Source organism: Triticum aestivum, chromosome 2A (assembly GCF_018294505.1).
Source record: "Triticum aestivum cultivar Chinese Spring chromosome 2A, IWGSC CS RefSeq v2.1, whole genome shotgun sequence".
NCBI classification, from domain to species: domain Eukaryota; kingdom Viridiplantae; phylum Streptophyta; class Magnoliopsida; order Poales; family Poaceae; genus Triticum; species Triticum aestivum.
In genome coordinates, this window is record NC_057797.1 from 89,529,863 (window position 1) to 89,549,464 (window position 19,602).

Here is a 19,602-nt window from a genome sequence, read left to right on the forward strand (position 1 = left end):
TTACATCGACGACTTCTTTCATGATGATCGTTGCAATGTCGCTTTGGATGCGAAAGAAGTCATCTCTAAGTTTATAATCCGCTTCTCCATGAGATTCTAGCCACTTGTGGATATGATCATCATTTCTGTTTCTCATGTGAAGCTTTTGGTGATCCGTGTTGAACTGAATCATGAGATGGACGATGTAGAATCCATCCTTCTTGCTTGGTTTTGGGACATGGATGCAGGAGAAGTTAGTTTTATACACGAAACCCATCTTCTTGTTCCTTTGTTTCCTGATCTGCATGTGGCCACCTCTAATGTTGAAGCCTTGGAGAGCATCATCTAGAATATTCATTATGTGGGTGTAGTCTTTTTTCTCGTAGTCTCTGGGAGGGTCAAAATACACGGCGTGGGAGACTTGCGGGTAAAGAACGATAAGGACTGCGCGTCCGTTGCTGCGGGGAAAAGACACCTCAAATTATTCCCCATAGAGAGAGAAGGAATGATTGAAATGTATGAAAGGGTTGTTCGGAACTGACTTACTTTGGATGATAAGGCACGAGGACAATTTCCCGGTCCTTATTTTGTACCATGAAGTTTTGGAGGTAGTCCCTAGCAGTTTCACGCTGAAAGTCGCCGAGACTCAAGAAAGACTCGTGCATGTAGTACGGATCCGCCACATAGATTTGCGAGACTTCTTCACTCTTCATGACGGAGCTCATATGTAGCGCAAAAAGGCGGACGATTGTAAAATCGAGCCGCCTTGTCAGAAACATCTCAAAGATATGGTCAAACCGCAGGAAGAACACCTCCGCGGGCCGTGTCTCGACGTAGCACTTCCCCTCAGGCACACGAGCCGCGTATGTCGGATATCCTGGATCCTTTGAGGCTAGTAGGCTTTTCTCAGTCGACAGCACATGGTCGTGCAGTCTCTTGAGATCCCCTGATAGTGCCTCCAGCGGCTTCGGCGGTAGCATCGGCTCGCCCGTGAGATGGAACATGGCCGCACCTTTCACGGGTATGCGCTCTTCAGAATGCATCGTCCGGCTGTTATGTGCTCTGGCTTGTTTGGAGGCAGCTATCTTCCCCGATCTCTTTCTCTCCTTTTTCTTGGGCACACCTTCTAGACCCTTCCTTAACCCCTGCCCCAGTGTTCCCGGGCTAAGTACTGTATGACCCTCGCGCCCGGCTAGTTGAGCCTGTGTTGAGGCGGCATCTTCAGGCGTGTCCTGTGAGGGTTTCATGAAGAGAGACTTTTTGCAATCCCTGCTACGACCTTCCTGCCCGGGCATATCATCCATAACCTCATTAGCAAGCTGATAGCCCGATTCGTCATATGGTTGACTCATCAATTCTATGTCACAGTCATACGCGTTTGTATTGAGGAAATCCATAGGGTCGACCTCCGTCTCATCATCCATTCTCTGTTCTACAGGACAAATTACATCAGCCGGTACTATTGCACCCCCTTCATTATGTCGTCCGCCGCTCTCACCCGACACTATAGGAGCTGGTAATTGCGTACGCGGGGTGGTGGTCTCCGCACATGCTTGTTGATGTGTGGTTATTGGTGTGCTCTCGGCCGGCTCCAGACAAATAAGATCCTTCGGCCATAGCAGCACCCAACCCTTGCAGCTTCCAATCCGCGGCGGGGTCTCGTCATCCGCTCCCACATGCTGTACTGGAGGAGGCAAATCCTCGTGCCCCGATTTCACACTGGACAAGCTAACCCTGAAGTGCCCAGCAGGGATCGGCTGGTTGTGGAACGTGGATTGCAAGGGGTCCATTATCATCCCCTTTCCCACGTCCACCATCTGGCCTTTGATCAAGTAGAGTATGGTGCACGGGGTTTCTTTCGCCTGCAAACACATATGTCTATGGCGTAAAATGTCCGAAAGGCAACAAAAATGGAATATTATATATATATATGGTGGTGCGACATGTAATTACCGTGATGGCGTCGAGCTCAGCCAAAGACGAAGGCCCATCGAGCGCGCCAGAGACTGAGGACGGGCTGCTATGAGCGGGAGCGGCTGCGAGAGGAGGCCCGGTTGCATTGGCAAGTGATGGTGCGATGATGTTGTTGTTCATGGAGTTGCTCCCGACGAAACTGGGCAACGGGAAATCATGTACCGTCTTGTCTGGATTTTCCTTCCTCTAGTTGATGATAACTGGAACCAAGTTAGTAGCAAAATCATTTCTGCAGGCAGTTACAGCTGCATTGACTGTCTGCTGTAACAACTCATATTTGTCCTCGGCTGCTTTTTTCGCGTCCTCAGCTGCTTTTTTCTCGACCGCAAGCTTCACCTTCGTGTTGATGTCCGCCTGACTAAACTTCTTTCTCTGCTTCTTGGCCTCCGGGCCCTTGTTGTAAAACACCTTCCATGTGGCGCCGTCTCCAGCGTCGTGCACACGACCATATTGCGGCCGCTGGCCCAAAGGGAGTCCCTTAAGTTCGTTCAAGGCCCGGTTGAGAGGGGTGTCCCACTTGGGCCTCATCGAAGAAGTAGGGCTTTCGGCTGCAAGCTGGTGTTGCTTCTCCAGTAGTCTAATCAATTTACCCGTGATCTGGTGCATGTAAAAAACCTTTTTCTCCTTGTCCCACTTGTAGCGGGCCCTGATGAAGTCACGCTCCAAGGGGTTGGTGAACTTCGTGAAGGGGTCTGGGAGACCCGCGGCTTCACGTTCCGCGTCCTCCTTATCCCATATGGGCCTTTTACCGAGGTAGCCACGGCTTCCGAGGCGATGCTTCCCCGTGTTCCTTTGCTGAAGGCTCTTGAATTTCGCAGCCTTAGCCTTGGCGTCCTCGGTAGCGCAAGTGTCCTTGAACTTTTCGAACTCCTCTTCCGTAAGTGTCGGATTTTCCTCCAGAATCTTGGACAGGGGTTCCTCAGCCTCAATAGCTCGTTTCACCCTCCCTTTCCTGGAGGCCAAATCATTGCTGAACATGCCCATGGCGTGATTGTTAATCTTCTTCATCTTCGGGTCATCCCACGGTTGTTCTATGTTATCATCCCGGTCAGGGAACTTGAATCTCTTGTGCAACTTCGTTAGGAGCAACTGCGTCAAATGTTCTTTACTCCTTAAGTCATCATCATTGATGCTCGCGCATTCCCGTAGGATGCATCCTACTTGGTTCCCATAGCACTTGCGAGGTTCTTCCGGCTCTAACGGCTCAAACTTGCCCGGTGCCATCTTTGTGATCACAAGTCATCCAATCCCTAGTTTGTTAGGTTTTCGTATCCTCTGCTTCTTATGCTTCCTCTTTTTGGTAGCGGCATCAGCGGCGGTACCTTCCCCACCGGTATCTTCCCCGCCGGTACCTTCCCCACCGGTCTCGGCGCCGCCATCGGTGCCGGCGCCGTCAGTGTCGATGTCGGCATCAGTACCATCATCGAGGCGGACCTGCAAACCTTGCTTAGCAGTCAAAAAGTCGAGGTAGTCTTGTTCACCCTGATAATCCATCTCGTATGCATCTTGGTCAGAAGGCCCAGTTTCTTCGTTGTTCGACATGTTTCCTATGATTAAGTCTCCTCATTTATTTCTAAAAGTATGAATAAATGAGAAATGACATAAAAAATAAATCTATGTGCCAGCACTCGATATGCCAACTATGTAGCACAAAACATGCCTTTATTCATGGGAAATTTCGGCATGACCTTTGCTAAAAAAATGGACATATCGAGCGCCTGAAATTCACCGGAACGGAAATGAATCAACATTCCGGCGTAACATAGGCCACTCGGATCATTTACCAAAACATGACATGTCCAAAACATGACATATCCACATATCACATGTCCAGTTCAAATTTGCATATAAATTCAACTAATTTTGAAACCTATCTAAATTCATAACTAAATAGATAACCTAATTAACATAACTAAAACCTAAGTAAATTAACCGAAGAACCCTAGCTAGCAGAGAGAGGGGGGTGGTTTACAGAGGGTGCAGGGGCGAGGAGGCAAGCCCGACGACGGCCGAGGTTGGGAGGGGAGGAAGCAGAGGAGGGAGGCGAGGGCCGACGGGTCGGGGGCGAGCGCGCCGGGGTCGGGGGTCCTTGATGCTCAGCGTGACCATTGAATAGATCTCCACGGTTTCTCCACGGGTCATCCTGTTCGAGCCATCTTCGATGCCCCATCTACACGATTTTCCCAGACCCGCCATCTTTCCTTGACGTTAGCTGCTGAGACGTCGTATCATCCATGCACCGGGTGCATCCGCAATATCCATGGCACACTTGGCCTGCCACATATTCGTAACCGAGATAGTCCTGCACTGTCATGATCAGCGCGGCTCTCATGTTGAAATACTCGCCTTTGCTGGCGTCCCATGTCTTGGCCGGTGTTTTCCATAACGTGTCTAACTCCTTGTCGGTGTCAAAACCGGAGGATCTCGGGTAGGGGGTCCCGAACTGTGCGTCTAGACCAGATGGTAACAGGAGGCAGGGGACACGAAGTTTTACCCAGGTTCGGGCCCTCTCGATGGAGGTAAAACCATACGTCCTGCTTGATTAATATTGATGATATGGGTAGTACAAGAGTTGATCTACCACGAGATCAGAGAGGCTAAACCCTAGAAGCTAGCCTATGGTATGATTGTTGATGTGTATGTTGTCCTACGGACTAAAACCCTCCGGTTTATATAGACACCGGAGAGGGTTAGGGTTACACAAAGTCGGTTACAATGGTAGGAGATCTTCATATCTGTATCGCCAAGCTTGCCTTCCACACCAAGGAAAGTTCCTTCCGGACATGGGACGGAGTCTTCAATCTTGTATCTTCATAGTCCAGGAGTCCGGCTAAAGGTATAGTTCGGCTATCCGAACACCCCCTAATCCAGGACTCCCTCAGTAGCCCCTGAACTAGGCTTCAATGACGACGAGTCCGCGCGCGAATTGTCTTCGGCATTGCAAGGCGGGTTCCTCCTCCAAGTACTTCATAGAAGATTTTGAACACAAAGACAGTGTCCGGCTCTGCAAAATAAGTTTCCACATACTGCCATAGAGAGAATAATATTTTTACAAATCCAATCTGCTGACGTATTCCATGGTGCGACACGCCACGGCCAAGCCTTTATCCGAGTCGTTTAATTACCCACCTCATCATGTTATGCGAGGTGGTTTCCCTGGCACGTCTTGTTAAAGCAGAGATCGTGTCCTCTTATTACGGGATTCTCATCAATACGGGCGTGGGTAACCCAACCGCTTCTAGGACTCCTAGATCATAGGCAAGTCCAAACGGACACGGGGAGGATGCTTGATATCCACCCCCTCTTTATAAAGGGGCAAAGCTTTTACTTTTCCCTCCGTGCTCAATCGAATCCTTCCCCCGCCTCAAGCTCAAACGCCCAAAGCTCAGGTCAGGTGCTCCGAACCTTCAGTCATGTCCGGATCCAGCCTTCAAGGCCGATGGATGCCCTCCTCCGTCACGGAAGAAGACATCAAAAAGTTGAGGGAGGCCAGGTATCTGACCGCCGAAATATCGCGTCGGCTGCCTCCCCGGGGGCAGGCCGTCCCCTCTCCCAAACCCAACGAGAGCGTTGTGTTCGTCCCCCACTTCCTCCGGGGTCTAGGTTTTGCGTGGATCCTTTCGTCGGGGGCTTGATGTTTTATTACGGGCTAGATTTCCATGATCTAGCTCCGGACTCCTTCCTGCATATCATGACTTTTGTTGTCGTATACGAGGCCTTCCTCCGGGTTACCCCCCACTTTGGCTTATGGCTCAAGACCTTTAAAGTAAAGCCGACGGTGATCGAAGGGCAACATGCAGAGTGTGGAGGCGCCTCAATACGCAAGATGATGGGAGCTCCATGGCCCAAATGTTCCATCCCAGAGGTGTCTGCATTGTGGCAACATGAGTGGTTCTACATCACGACTCCTAGAAGTACCAAGTGGGCGGCCGCTCCCGTTTTTCGCTCGGGCCCTCCGCCATGAATAATGTCATGGATCAGCAGAGGACTGAGCTGGGGTCCAGCCAAGGACGTGCCTTTACTGCAAAGCCGCATTCGAGATCTCTTCAACGGAGATCTTAGTTTGGTCACAGTAATACAAGTTATGCTGGTTCGTCAAGTCCAGCCTTGCAAACGTTGGCCCCTTCGCTTGTGGGAGTTCAATCCCGAGGGTCCGCGTGCCATTCAAAATTTTCTCGTCCTGACGCACGAGGATATGTATAAGACATTCTTTGGACCTCAAGTAGAGTGTCCGGAAATCACCGAGGACGTGGGCCTGAGCAGTAACCGCGCCGCCGAACAGGTAAAGAATCTTCCGGCCGAACATATTATCTTTCCTTCATTACGAAGTTATTTCTGAGAGTTTGCTTTTTCGACCAGGACTGGCTAACAAAGGCGAAGTTGATTCGGTGTTCGGCCCCCCTCCCTGAGGGTTTGGAGAATCCGGTATTGGAAAAGATGCTCCAGACCGCACCTTGCCCGGATCCTTGAAGGAAGATATTGTGGAGGGTAATGCAGGCGGACGCGGGCCCCAACGCTGCCTATTTTAACCGAGGGAGCGACCGTCTCCGTGAAGGAAGACGACCGGAAGAGGAAAAGGACTGCGCCCGGGAATTCGGAAGCCGAAGCTTCCAAACGGGAGAGGAAATCTTCCACCAGGGGCCCTACCTTGGGGGGCGGTGCTGCCGCACAAAGTTCGTGGGGGGATCAATTCTCCCGGGAGTCGTAAGTGACCCGAAAACTTTAATAGTACAGATATGCCATCTTTTTCTTCTGAGAAAATAACCACCGCATATATTTGTGTAGTTCGGGCCTTAGCCCCTCTCAAATGAGCTCGTATTCGGGGGATCTTCTTCCAGAGATGATGGAGAGCGAGACGCCTCCTCCGGACTCCTCCGCTCCGGAAGCGGGCGACCCTGAAGTGTCGTCGCGAAGGGCCTCTCCGAGTGCAGAGAGGCCAGAAGGTGATCCAATTGATCCCCGAGGCTCCCAGTGTCCGGCCCCCGAAGAGGGTAGACAAAAGAGTCCGGCGCCGTCTAGTGTGCGATCGGACGTTCTGAGGGAGTTGGTGGGGCGAGCGGCCATCTTAGATGATCACTGTGTGCTGATGAATATGGTGATGGAGAGGATATCGTCCGCCGAAAGCGGATTGCATGAAGCTTTTATGAGTCTACTGACAGGCTTTGAGGTACGTAAAAAGGAATGTGTAATAGTCCTGCACATGTTAGGTGTGCCCTGTGTAGACAGTAGCCCCTGAGACTCTGGTTGTTGTCGGAAACGATGATGAATGGAGGATCATACACCCAGTTAATAACCATACTGCCTTTATGTGCAGGAGATGGAAGCTCCGGTGGCCAGCCGGACTAGCCAGTTTGCCCGTTTAGAACGGCAGTTGGATGCGGCAGATGCCGACATCGAGCTTGTTAACAGAAGGCTTGACGAGGCGCAGGGTAAGTATCCTTGTCTGGTAAACGCCACATAGGAAGAGTATGATGCCAGTGTTTTTAACATGTTATGATTGCAGATGGAGCTGCCACTGTTGAAGCCTTGCGGGCGGAACTTGCCCGAGCCAAGGAACAAGCAAGATTGTGTAATGCGGCTGCTTTGAAGGCGGCCGAAGAGTTGCGGGCCAAGAAGGCCGCACATGGCGGGAGCCGGAAGAGATGGCCAATATGGCCGTGGAATTAAAAGCCGCCGTAGACCGTTGTCGGGCTCCTAAAAAGGAAAACCAGGCGAAGGCATCGGACCTTGAGAAGGCTGCTGTAACGGGAAAAGACCTCCGCTCTGCTATGAGGGCAAAGAAGGAGGAACTGTTGGAAGCCGGGGATATTGTAGCCGGGAAGTCCTTTATGCTGCAGAGGAAGTACGGAGATCCACGGTATGCCCCTCGGGATCTGCTGTGGAGTTTGGAGGATGCGTATATGGATTTGGCGGCGAGCGCTGCCGATGCGGCCAAGTACTTCCAGAGTCAGACGGACCATGAAGTAGACCAGCTATTTTGGAAGCAATTCCTTTCTCCCGAGCGTACACTTTCGTTGACGGACCAATTAGCTGAATGGGCCGAACTAAATAGGTTGTCTGGACTTTCCATGAGGTCTGTTGCGGATCAACTATGGCCCGGAAGGTCAAAACCGAGCAGCTATTTCAGCTTGGTGCAGCAGGTCCTCGATGTGGTGTCGCGCATAAATGCGATGAAGAGGTCGGCGTGCGTAGAAGGCGCACGAATGGCCTTTGCCCGTGCTAAAGCATACTGGGCAGAGATGGATGCTACCACTGTTGCAGCGCAGGATTCGGCCATAGGTCGAAGGGCTACTGAGCACTACTTTGAGGAAGTTCTTGAGGGTGCTCGTTTGATAGAGACCCAGTGCTCAAAAAATATTATGTTTGAATGACATGTAATCTCATTGTAAGAGAAATACTTTTTAAATTTTTATGAGGCTACTTTTATACTTTTGCCTGAAAGTAATGTGATGCCTCCTGGGCGGCCGTTTATGTATACATGTGTATAACCTGAAAGATTGCAGTCGTCGGCTTCAACCCCCACGCATATAATGCGGAGGTGTTCGCAGAAACACGCGTTCACACTTAACCCAACGTCTTGGTCCTATTAAGGAGGTGATAGCGGAGCGAGCGAGGCAACCGGACTATAATGCTTTAACACTTTCACTTAGCCAAAGGAGTTTGACAGTGGGGCTACTAGATAGCCCCTGGTGGCTCCGCACTCTCCCGATCCTGGGGTGCGTATATGCCTGGCCGGAAAGCGGCCCTTCGTTAAGGCGGAGAAATTCTAACATTCCCATGGGTCATCGAGTGGTTGACCAGTCTCACGCTAGATCATGACAGTCAGTTTTCGGCTTTCTCTACTGAGACGCTTGTCCGGATGAACCAGGGCACAATCGCAGTAGTTCTCCTGGTGCTACCTTAGCCGGTAAAGCGGAATGTAAGGCACCAAAACACAGGAGCCGGGCAAACCCAACATTTGACCAAAGACAATGATTCGGAGCTGATGCATATAGGGCCAAACTCGCGACACCGAACACTCCCTAAGGTATTCGGTCTTTGTGGTATAACCCGGGCCTAAAGAATGGCCTTTGTAAGAAGCCCCTTGTGTCCAGGTACGTGCATTGTTCTGGTGTGGCCACATGCCAAGACGTCAGCATCCTTCTCAACGGTGGATATGTATCAACAAGAGACAGTAAACAAGGTTTACACAGGGTCTTAATCTAAAAAGAATCCTTGGGTCGGGTCCCTGCTGCACGTCTGCGCCTGTCTCTCTGTTGTGCCGTATCCTGGACGGGTGTAGCACAATGATCATCTGTAAAAGAGAGGAATTTAGGTAAAAAGGTTGTCGTGCAAAAGGATAGTTTTCTAAAGAAACCATGTATAATTCAAGATAAGAAGAAATTGCCACTCATCTACGTGCGTTGAGCCCCTTGTACTTTTGAAAGATAGGGGTGTGACCGTTTATTTGATATGAGTAGCGGCGCCGGACTTGGTTAGTTGTGTCTGAGGTCTTAATGACCTATTGGATGCTTTTGCTGGTCCGGGCGCCTTTAGTGTGCGGCTGCCAAGGCAGCCTCACTCTCTTCGGCGCGCAGAGATCACTTGATACTTCCGTGCACTGAAATGATGCCACGTGGACCGGGCATCTTGAGTGTTAGGGAGGCGTAGTGTGGTATTGCATTAAAGCGAGCGAAAGCTTCGCGTCCGAGTAGTGCTTGATAGCCACTTTTAAACAGAGCGATGTGGAAAGTTAAATGCTCGCGGCGGAAGTTATCGAGGGAGCCGAATATAACTTGTAGTAGGAGGGAGCCCGTACAACGAGCCCCTGGGCCTGGCGTTACTCCTTTAAAGGTAGTATTGCTATGGCGAATTTGTGTTGGGTCTAACCCCATCCCGCGGATTGTATCCTGATATATTAGGTTTAGGCTACTGCCGCCATCCATCAGGACTCGTGTGAAGTGGTATCCGCCAATTACTAGGTCTAATACCAGTGCAGCCCATCCTGCGTGCCGGATACTTGATGCGTAATCACGACGGTCGAAGGTGATCGGTTGAGACGACCAGTGGCGGGACTTCGCGGTGACGGGCACTTGGGTATATTTTTCAGGGAGTGCCGCATTGTTTTTTCTCTTGATCACGTGTAACACGTTTACTGTTTTGACTTTGGGTGGAAATTTCTTTTGTTCCCCTTGTCTTGCTTGGGAGGCTCGTCCTCATCTTCACTTGGTGTATCTTCCCCCTTGTGTATGGCGTTAAGCTTGCTGGACTGCTTGAAGACCCAACATTCTCTGTGGGTATGATTAGCAGGTTTGCTAGGGGTACTATGGATCTGACATACTTGGTCCAGAATTTTGTTGAGGCTAGACAGTTCATCCCTGGTGCCTTTGGAGGGCGACTTTTGGTTTGGCCGAGGGACTTTGAATCCGGTATTTACTGTCATGCCCTTCATGTTGTCTTCTTTATTCCGGCATTTGTTATTGCTGTTGCGCCGTGATTTCCCATTTCCATCTCTAACTTCAGATGTACTGGGGTCGCTGGTGCTGCATCTGGCTAGCCAGCTGTCCTCACCCGTGCAAAAGCAGGTCATGAGGTTTGTTAATGTGGCCATCATTCTCGGCTTGTTTTGGTCGAGGTGTCTGGCGAGCCATTCGTCGCGGACGCTGTGCTTGAAAGCCGCTAAGGCTTCGGTGTCCGGACAGTCGACAATCTGGTTCTTTTTAGTAAGAAACCTATTCCAAAACTTTTGGGATGACTCTCCGGGCTGTTGAGTTATGTGGCTCAGGTCGTCCGCATTCGGAGGTCGGACATAAGTCCCTTGAAAGTTTGCCCGAAAGGCGTCTTCGAGCTCTTCCCAACTTCCAATGGAGCTTTTGGGGAGGCCTTTGAGCCAGTGACGAGCTGGCCCTTTGAGTTTGAGAGGTAAGTACTTGATGGCATGGAGATCATCCCCTCGAGCCATATGTATATGAAGGATATATTCCTCAATCCAGACCCCAGGGTTTGTTGTTCCGTCGTATGCCTCTATGTTCACGGGCTTGAATCCCTCTGGAAATTCATGGTCCAGCACCTCATCAGTGAAACATAGGGGGTGTGCGGCACCCCTGTAGCTGGGTGTGCCGCGTTGTTCAGATGTTTGTTGTGTTGCATTGTATGCTGGGGCGCGCTTGTGTGGTCCATAGATGGATCTTGTTGCACCGTCCTTTGGGTGCGAGCCCTCGCATGGGTCGCGTGTTGTATTGTGAGCGGCGTTGAATGTCGTTCTGTGGTGGTAGAGGGGTCGTCTATCCGACCGGGTGGCTGCTTTGATATTTGGTTGTGGGGGGGTCTGAGGCCTCCTCATCGAATTCGGGTAGCAGCTTCCGCTTTGGGTAGCTCTTGGAGGGGTGATTGTCATCGTACCTTGCTACAGTGTTGAGTATTTTGCTCCATCTGAATTGGAGCGTGTTTTGCGCAGCCTTGAGCCTCCGTTTCGCCTTTTTGAGGCTCCTTGCGGTGGCAACGAGCCTTTTACGGGCATTCTGCTGCTCCGAGTGCCTGTCCGGCGTTATGTCGTCCGGACCATTATCATTGATAGGATTTGTTTGTTCAGTTTGATTATCTGGATTGCCATTGTCTGGCAGCGGTTTTCCCTGCTCCAGCGCTGGATCAGTGTGATCGCTATTTCTGTCGAGGCAGGATTTGGGGCAGCGCTTGCGTCGCCGCTTTGACTGCTTTTTGAGGGAACAATCCTTCGGTGCGTCCTTCCGCTCCTCGCCGTCATCTTTGGGTGCGTCCACCATGTATACGTCATATGACGAGGTGGCATCCCAGGGCTCGATAGGCGCTGATTCTTCATCGTCTCCTTCATCGGCGTCCATACCGTCCATGTCATCGGAGTTGAAGTCGAGCATGTCAGTTAAATCATCGACAGTGGCTACAAAGTGGGTGGTGGGTGGGTTTTGAATTTCTTCATTGTCCGTACCCCAACCTTGCTGACCGTAGTCCGGCCAGGGCTCTCCTGACAAAGAGAGAGACTTTAGTGACTTCAAGATATCGCCGAAAGGCGAGTGCTGAAAGACGTCCGCGACCATGAACTCCATGATCGGCGCCCAATCGGATTCGCTCGGCAGGGGCGCGGAGAGTTCGGAGTCTGGAGAAGAATCCGGCTCCATGGAGTCACGAGTCTTGTAGAGTACGGGGCTGGTGTTTAGCTCAACCGCTGTTGGGATCGCAGCCCCCGAGGTGGCGTCCAACCGCCCATCCTCGATCGACGCGGCCGGCTCCGAACTGGGGGTCGGAGCCGATGCGGGTGCGGCCTCCAGGGCTCTATTCGGTGGCAGAGCTAGATCATGCTCGTCGTGACAGTGCGGCGCGCTCGGCAGTGGTTCAAATCCGTCGAAGATCAAGTCCCCGCGGATGTCGGCCGTGTAGTTTAAATTTCCAAATCTGACCTGGCGGACAGGGCCGTAGCTTTCGATCTGCTCTAGATGGCCAAGTGAATTGGCCCGCAGTGCAAAGCCGCCAAAGACGAAGATCTATCCGGGGAGGAAGGTCTCACCCTGGACTGCGTCGCCATTGATGATCGTAGGAGCCATCGGGCCTGACGGTGACGGCACAGAGGAACTCTCAATGAAAGCACCAATGTCGGTGTCAAAACCGGCGGATCTCGGGTAGGGGGTCCCGAACTGTGCGTCTAGGCCGGATGGTAACAGGAGGCAGGGGACACGAAGTTTTACCCAGGTTCGGGCCCTCTCGATGGAGGTAAAACCCTACGTCCTGCTTGATTAATATTGATGATATGGGTAGTACAAGAGTTGATCTACCACGAGATCAGAGAGGCTAAACCCTAGAAGCTAGCCTATGGTATGATTGTTGATGTGTATGTTGTCCTACGGACTAAAACCCTCTGGTTTATATAGACACCGGAGAGGGTTAGGGTTACACAAAGTCGGTTACAGTGGTAGGAGATCTTCATATCCGTATCGCCAAGCTTGCCTTCCACGCCAAGGAAAGTTCCTTCCGGACACGGGACGGAGTCTTCAATCTTGTATCTTCATAGTCCAGGAGTCCGGCTGAAGGTATAGTTCGGCTATCCGAACACCCCCTAATCCAGGACTCCCTCACTCCTCTTGAAGTAGCCCCAGATAGAAATTAATATTATTTCCTGGTTGTTTCGGCCCTTGAATAAGCATGCTCATGTGAATGTACTTCGATTTCATGCACAAATAGGGGGGGAGGTTGTACATCCATACAAACACGGGCCATGTGCTATGGTTGGTGTTCTGATTGCCAAACGGATTCATGCCATCGGTACACGCGCCGAGCACGATGTTCCTTGCATCACATCCAAAATACCGGTAGAAGCTGTTCAACGCTCTCCACTGGCTTCCATCCTTGACGTGTCTCAGCTTCGGATCATCTCCATCGTCGGGCTTCTTCCTCTCCGCGTGCCAGCGCATTAGCTTTGCTTCCTTGGGATCTACAAAATACCTCTGGAGACAGGGAGTGATCGGTAAGTACCATACCACTTTCTGGGGACATTTCTTCCCAGCCTTCTTGTATCGAGAAGCATTGCACACCGGATAACTTGTTTTTTCCGCGTGCTCCTTCCGATAAATTATGCAATCGTTGATGCATGCATGGTATCTAACGTGTGGGAGATCAAGAGGGCACACGATCTTCTTGGCCTCATCAACAGTACTAGGACATAGATTACCCGCGGGAAGAACATCCTTTAGGTACTTGAGATGCTCATCAAGGCTAGTGTCCGTCCATTTGTTTTTAGCCTTCGTCTTCAGGAGTTGGAGCGTGAAACTCAAGCGGGTCACCTCAGGATTGCAACCATCATACAATGGAGTGTTCGAGTCTACCACCAGTTGCTCCAGCTTAGCCTCCTCTCTATAAGCAGCTCTCTCAGTACTCGTCTCCTTGCGAAGCAATGCTTGAACATGAGGGTCCCGCACGATTGAACTTAGTACCGATGAACTCTGCTGCATGGAGTCCATGTCGTTCTCTCCGCCGCCATGTCCGGCCCCTTCTCCGCCGCCATGTCCGGCCTCTTCCCCGCCGCCATTATCGATCATCTCTTCGTCTTGCCCCGTGTCATCATTGTCTGCCCCGTCGGCATCCTCAACATCTTCATCCTCATCTTCAATTATCCACCGAGTATAGCCATCCATGAAACCAGTCATGAGCAGGTGCGCTTCGACACGACCATCGTCATGGGGGTCAAGCCAAACTATTCCTTTGCATTTTCGACACGGACATAAAACCTCTGTCCGGTTATTTTCCTTCATGTCCTGCACCGCCGACCGCAACCACCTGTCCACCATCGTTCCACTGACCATCGTCAACTCTGCATGGTAATAATAAACAAATTGATTATAAAAATGCGTGCATTCATCAAAGTCATACAAAAATTCGGCATGGCCTTCCTTAAAAATAGGACATATATAGATCTAGAGTTTGCCCAGAATTCGCCGAAACGGAAATAAATTGACATTTCGGCAAAATATAGGCAACTCAAAAGCACAATTTGGCGTCAACTCATGCCACACACACACACAATTTCCATAAACATATCACACACACATAAACATATTTCCATTTTGCAAAAGCATGAAATTTTAATCACCTCTATCTCGAGATCGAGCACACGGTGGAGATGATGATGTAGGAGGTCAAAAGTGCACAAAGCTCTTCTTGACAAAGAAAGATCTAGTTAGGGGGAAAATAGGTCACTTAACTAAATGCTACATCTACCTAGCTAGCTAATTTGGGAGAAGACAACTTCAACTAGTGGAGGGGGAAGGAAAAAGAGAAAGGAGATGCATTAATGGAGGTGGTGTAGTTATAGCTAGGAGTAATGAAGAGAGAGAAAGGTAGGTAGAAGAGGGAGGGTAATGGGGGGAGAAGTATTGAGGCAGAAGAAGAGTGAGAGAGGGAGGATGTGGGAGGTAGGGGAAAGGGAGGAGAGGAGATGGGGAGGGGGAGGTGGAAAAAGGTGGTGGGTGCTGCGTATTAGCAGTAGCGCGGGAGAAAAAGCGTGCTGCTGCTAAGAGCGTAGCAGCAGCGCGCTTTCCCATCACGCGCTGCTGCTAAACGGGCCAACCGCGTGCACAATTTCAAACTTAGCAGCAGCGACGTGACAAAAAAAGCGCTACTACTATGGCGTTAGCAGCAGCGCGCTTCCTGACGCCGCGCTACTGGTAAACTTAGGTCGTTGTGTACTGTCGGTGGATTTTTGTAGCAGCGCGGTTTGATCATCACGCGCTACTGCTAAATTTGCACCAGTAGCGCGCTTTCCGTAACCGCGCTGCTACTAATTAGCAGTAGCGTCTCTTTTTATGCCGCGCTGCTGCTAAGATTCTGTGTATAAGGTTTTCCCTAGTAGTGCGTGATGATCGGGTGTGATAAGCTCTACGTTCACATACAACGGGTGCAAGCCAGTTTTGCACACACAGAATACTCGGGTTAAACTTGACGAGCCTAGCATATGCAGATATGGCCTCGATACACTGGAGACCGAAAGGTCCAATGTGAATCATATAGAAGATATGATCAACATAGAGATGTTCACCATTGAAAACTACTCCATCTCACGTGATGATCCGACATGGTTTAGTTGATTTGGATCACGTGATCACTTAGATGATTAGAGGGATGTCTATCTAAGTGGGAGTTCTTAAGTAATATGATTAATTGAATTTTAATTTATCATGAACTTAGTCCTGATACTATTTGCATATCTATGTTGTAGATCAATAGCTCGCGATGTAGTTCCCCATTTATTTTTGATATGTTCCTAGAGAAAAAATAAGTTGAAAGATGTTAGTAGCAATGATGTGGACTAGCTCCATGATCTGAGGATTATCCTCATTGCTGCACAGAAGTATTATGTCCTTGATGCACCGCTAGGTGACAGAACTATTGCAGGAGCAGATGCAGACGTTATGAACATTTGATAAGCTCGGTATGATGACTACTTGATAGTTTAGTGCACCATGCATTACGGCTTAGAACCGGGACTTCAAAAATGTTTTGAATGACATGGAGCATATGAGATGTTCCAAGAGTTGAAATTGGTATTTTAGACTCATGCCTGTGTTAAGAGGTATAAGACCTCTGACAAAGTACTTTGCCTACAAAATGGAGGAGAATAGCTCAGAAAGTGAGCATGTGCTCAGAATGTCTGAGTACTACAATTGCTTGAATCAATCAGGAGTTAATCTTCCAGATAAGATAGTAATTGACAAAGTTCTCTAGTCACTATCTCCAAGTTACTAGAACTTCGTGATGAACTATAATATGCAAGGGATGACGAAAGTAATTCCCAAGCTCTTCGCGATGCTGAAATCGACGAAGGTAGAAATCTAGAAAGAGCATCAAGTGTTGATGGTTAACAAGACCACTAGTTTCAAGAAAAGGGCAAAGGGATAGAAGGGGAACTTCAAGAAGAACGGCAAGCAAGTTGCTGCTCAAGTGAAGAAGCCCAAGTCTGGACCTAATCCTGAAACTGAGTGCTTCTACTGCAATGGAAATGGTCACTGGAAGTGGAACTTCCCTAGATACTTGACGGATAAGAAGGATGGCAAATTGAACAAATGTATACTTTATATACATGTATACTTTACTAGTGTTTATAGCAACCCCTCGGCATTTGATACTGGTTCAGTTGCTAAGAGTAGTAACTCGAAACGGGAGTCGCAAAATGAATAGAGACTAGTTAAGGGTGAAGTGACGATGTGTGTTGGAAGTGGTTCCAAGATTGATATGATCATCATCGCACACTCCCTATACTTTCGGGATTAGTGTTGAAATCTAAATAAATGTTATTTGGTGTTTGCGTTGAGCATGAATATGATTTGATCATCTTTATTGCAATACAGTTATTCATTTAAGTCAGAGAATAATTGTTGTTCTGTTTACATGAATAAAACCTTCTATGGTCATACACCCAATTAAAATGGTTTCTTGGATCTCGATCGTAGTGATACACATATTCATAATATTGAAGCCAAAAGATGCAAAGTTAATAATGATAGTGCAACTTATTTGTGGCACTGCCGTTTAGGTCATAATGGTGTAAAGCGCATGAAGAAACTCCATGCTGATGGGCTTTTGGAATCACTTGATTATGAATCACTTGATGCTTGCGACCATGCCTCATGGGAAAGATGACTAAGACTTCCGGAACAATGGAGCAAGCAACAGACTTGTTGGAAATAATACATACTGATGTATACGGTCCAATGAGTGTTAAGGCTTGCAGCAGGTATCGTTAATGTAACACCCCGGATGTAATTTACCTTATATGTACTCCAACTCTTGCCGTTTCCGGCACTAAGTTATTTTATTTTCCTCGGGTTCAGGTTTTTGTCTCTGTGTGTTGTTGTCGTTGTCATGCATCTCATATCATGTCTTCATGTGCATTGCATTTGCTTACGTGTTCGTCTCATGCATCCGAGCATTTTCCCCGTTGTCCGTTTTGCATTCGGCGCTCCTATCTCCTCCGGTGGTCCTTTCTACCTTCTTTTCGTGTGTGGGGGTTAAACATTTCCGGATTGGACCGAGACTTGCCAAGCGGCCTTGGTTTACTACCGGTAGACCACCTGTCAAGTTTCGTACCATTTGGACTTCGTTTGATACTCCAACGGTTAACCGAGGGACCGAGAAGGCCTCGTGTGTGTTGCAGTCCAACACCCCTCCATTTTGGCCCAAAGCCCACCAAAACCCTCTCCATCATCTAGAGCGTTCGATCACGATTGCGTGGCCGAAAACCGCACCTCATTTGGACTCTCCTAGCTCCCTCCATCTATAAATAGGTGCACTCCTCCGAATTTTCGGATCTCTCCCCCCTAACCCTAAAGAAATCAGCTCCTCCGCGCACCGGATGTGTCCGGCCCGCACCGGACAACGTCCGCCCGCCGCGCCCAGCCTCTAGCGCGCCGCCACCTATCCCGCGGGGGACCACATCACCGCCGGCCCGCCCGAGCCCGCGGGAGGCCCCCGAGCCCGCTTCCTCCGCCGCCAGGCCGCGCCTCTTGCCCGAGCCGCAGCGCCCGGCCCCGCTGCCTCCTTCTCCAACTCCGGCGGCCGGAGCACCGCGCCGCACCGAGCTCCCGGCTGACGCGCCTCGTCTCCGGCGACCGCTTCCTCCGCCGCCTCGCCGCTCCCCGTCGTCTCCGGCGACTCCTCCGGCCAGATCCGGGCAGGAGCCGGCCGGATCCGGCAGCCCCAACCTCCTCTCTAGCGATCCCCGGCGTTTCCAGCGAGTTCCGGTCATCCTTGAAGAACGTGCTGATTCAGATCTGAAAATCTCGATGGTTGACTTTTGTCCCAAACCCTAATTATATTGCATTTTTCATCATGCTATATCTCCGCATCTGTAGCTCCGTTTTGGGCGTGTAGCATATCAAAATGTTCGTATCAGAGAGTACATCATTTCATCTCATTGCATCATTTTCATTTGAGCTCATCTTGGTGTCCGAAATGCTGTTGGAAGAGAGCTATTTGAGATAATTGTCAGATCTGTTGCACCAAATAGCTATTTGTCATTTTTGTCATGATTAATGTCTGCATGATATGCTCCTGAGCTCTACATGTGTTTTGTTATATGATTTGCCATCTTTACAAAGGTGCTATCCATGTATTTTTGTGATATGTGTGGTGACTAGCACAAGCTTGCAAAGTAGTGCATTCGTTAATGCTGATTTCAGGGACTTAGAATTTCTCTAAGTCCTTGATCTGTTTTTATCAATATGCCATATGTTCATGTTGTTTCCTAGTGATTCGTGCCTCTTTTGAGGATGATCAGTAAGGATGATTTGTTAATCTTGTGGTGATCTATCCATCCATGTCTTTGTTTGCAATTATGGAGCACCCTAGCTTGAGTCAATCGAGCTCTACTTTTGCTATTTCGCAATTCCTGGCAGATTGTCTACTTGTTAGCGATTTTGCCGAGGATGTTGTTGTTGATCCGTGCATGCTATGTTGTTGTTCTTGCCATGTATAGCTTATATAATATGTATTCTTAATGTGTGTATGCTTAGATTGTCATGCCTTGCTCTGTAGTGAGTGCATCGAGCTCATGAACATGCCTACTCGTTAAGATATTTGCATGCTCCAGTTTTTCTCTAAGTCTGTAATCTGATTATGTTTTTGCCATGTTCACATGCTTGCAATTGTATTTTCTGACCCCTTTTGGCTCAAGGTCACTAAGGGACTTTTGTTAAGCTCTTTGAGTAGCTCCATGCCATGCTTTGCGTTGCCATGTTAAGTTCTTGTAGCATATAGTTTTCATGCTCCAAAGTGTGTTACCTGATCTGAAATTCCAGACTTGTGTTAATTTCACTAAGTCTGAAACCTGTTTACCAATTGCACTTTTGCCATGCTTGTTTGAACCTGTTAATGGATGAATTGGCCGTAGCTCAGTGTTCATCTTTTGTCAAGCACCATGAGTGGATCCCTGCCATGTATTTTGTTTCCATGTTTGAGTGCTGTAGCATATTTAACTTGATGCATTTAGATGGCTGCTCGCTGTTTATCGCAGACTGGTGCCATATTTGTTTTGCTTGCCATTTCTAAACCGTGCATCCAATTCTGATGTTCTTTATATCGATTTCAACCGAAATCACCTCACCTTTCCAGTGGCACTCTTGGAATTCCAAGTTGAGGCCAGGTTCAATC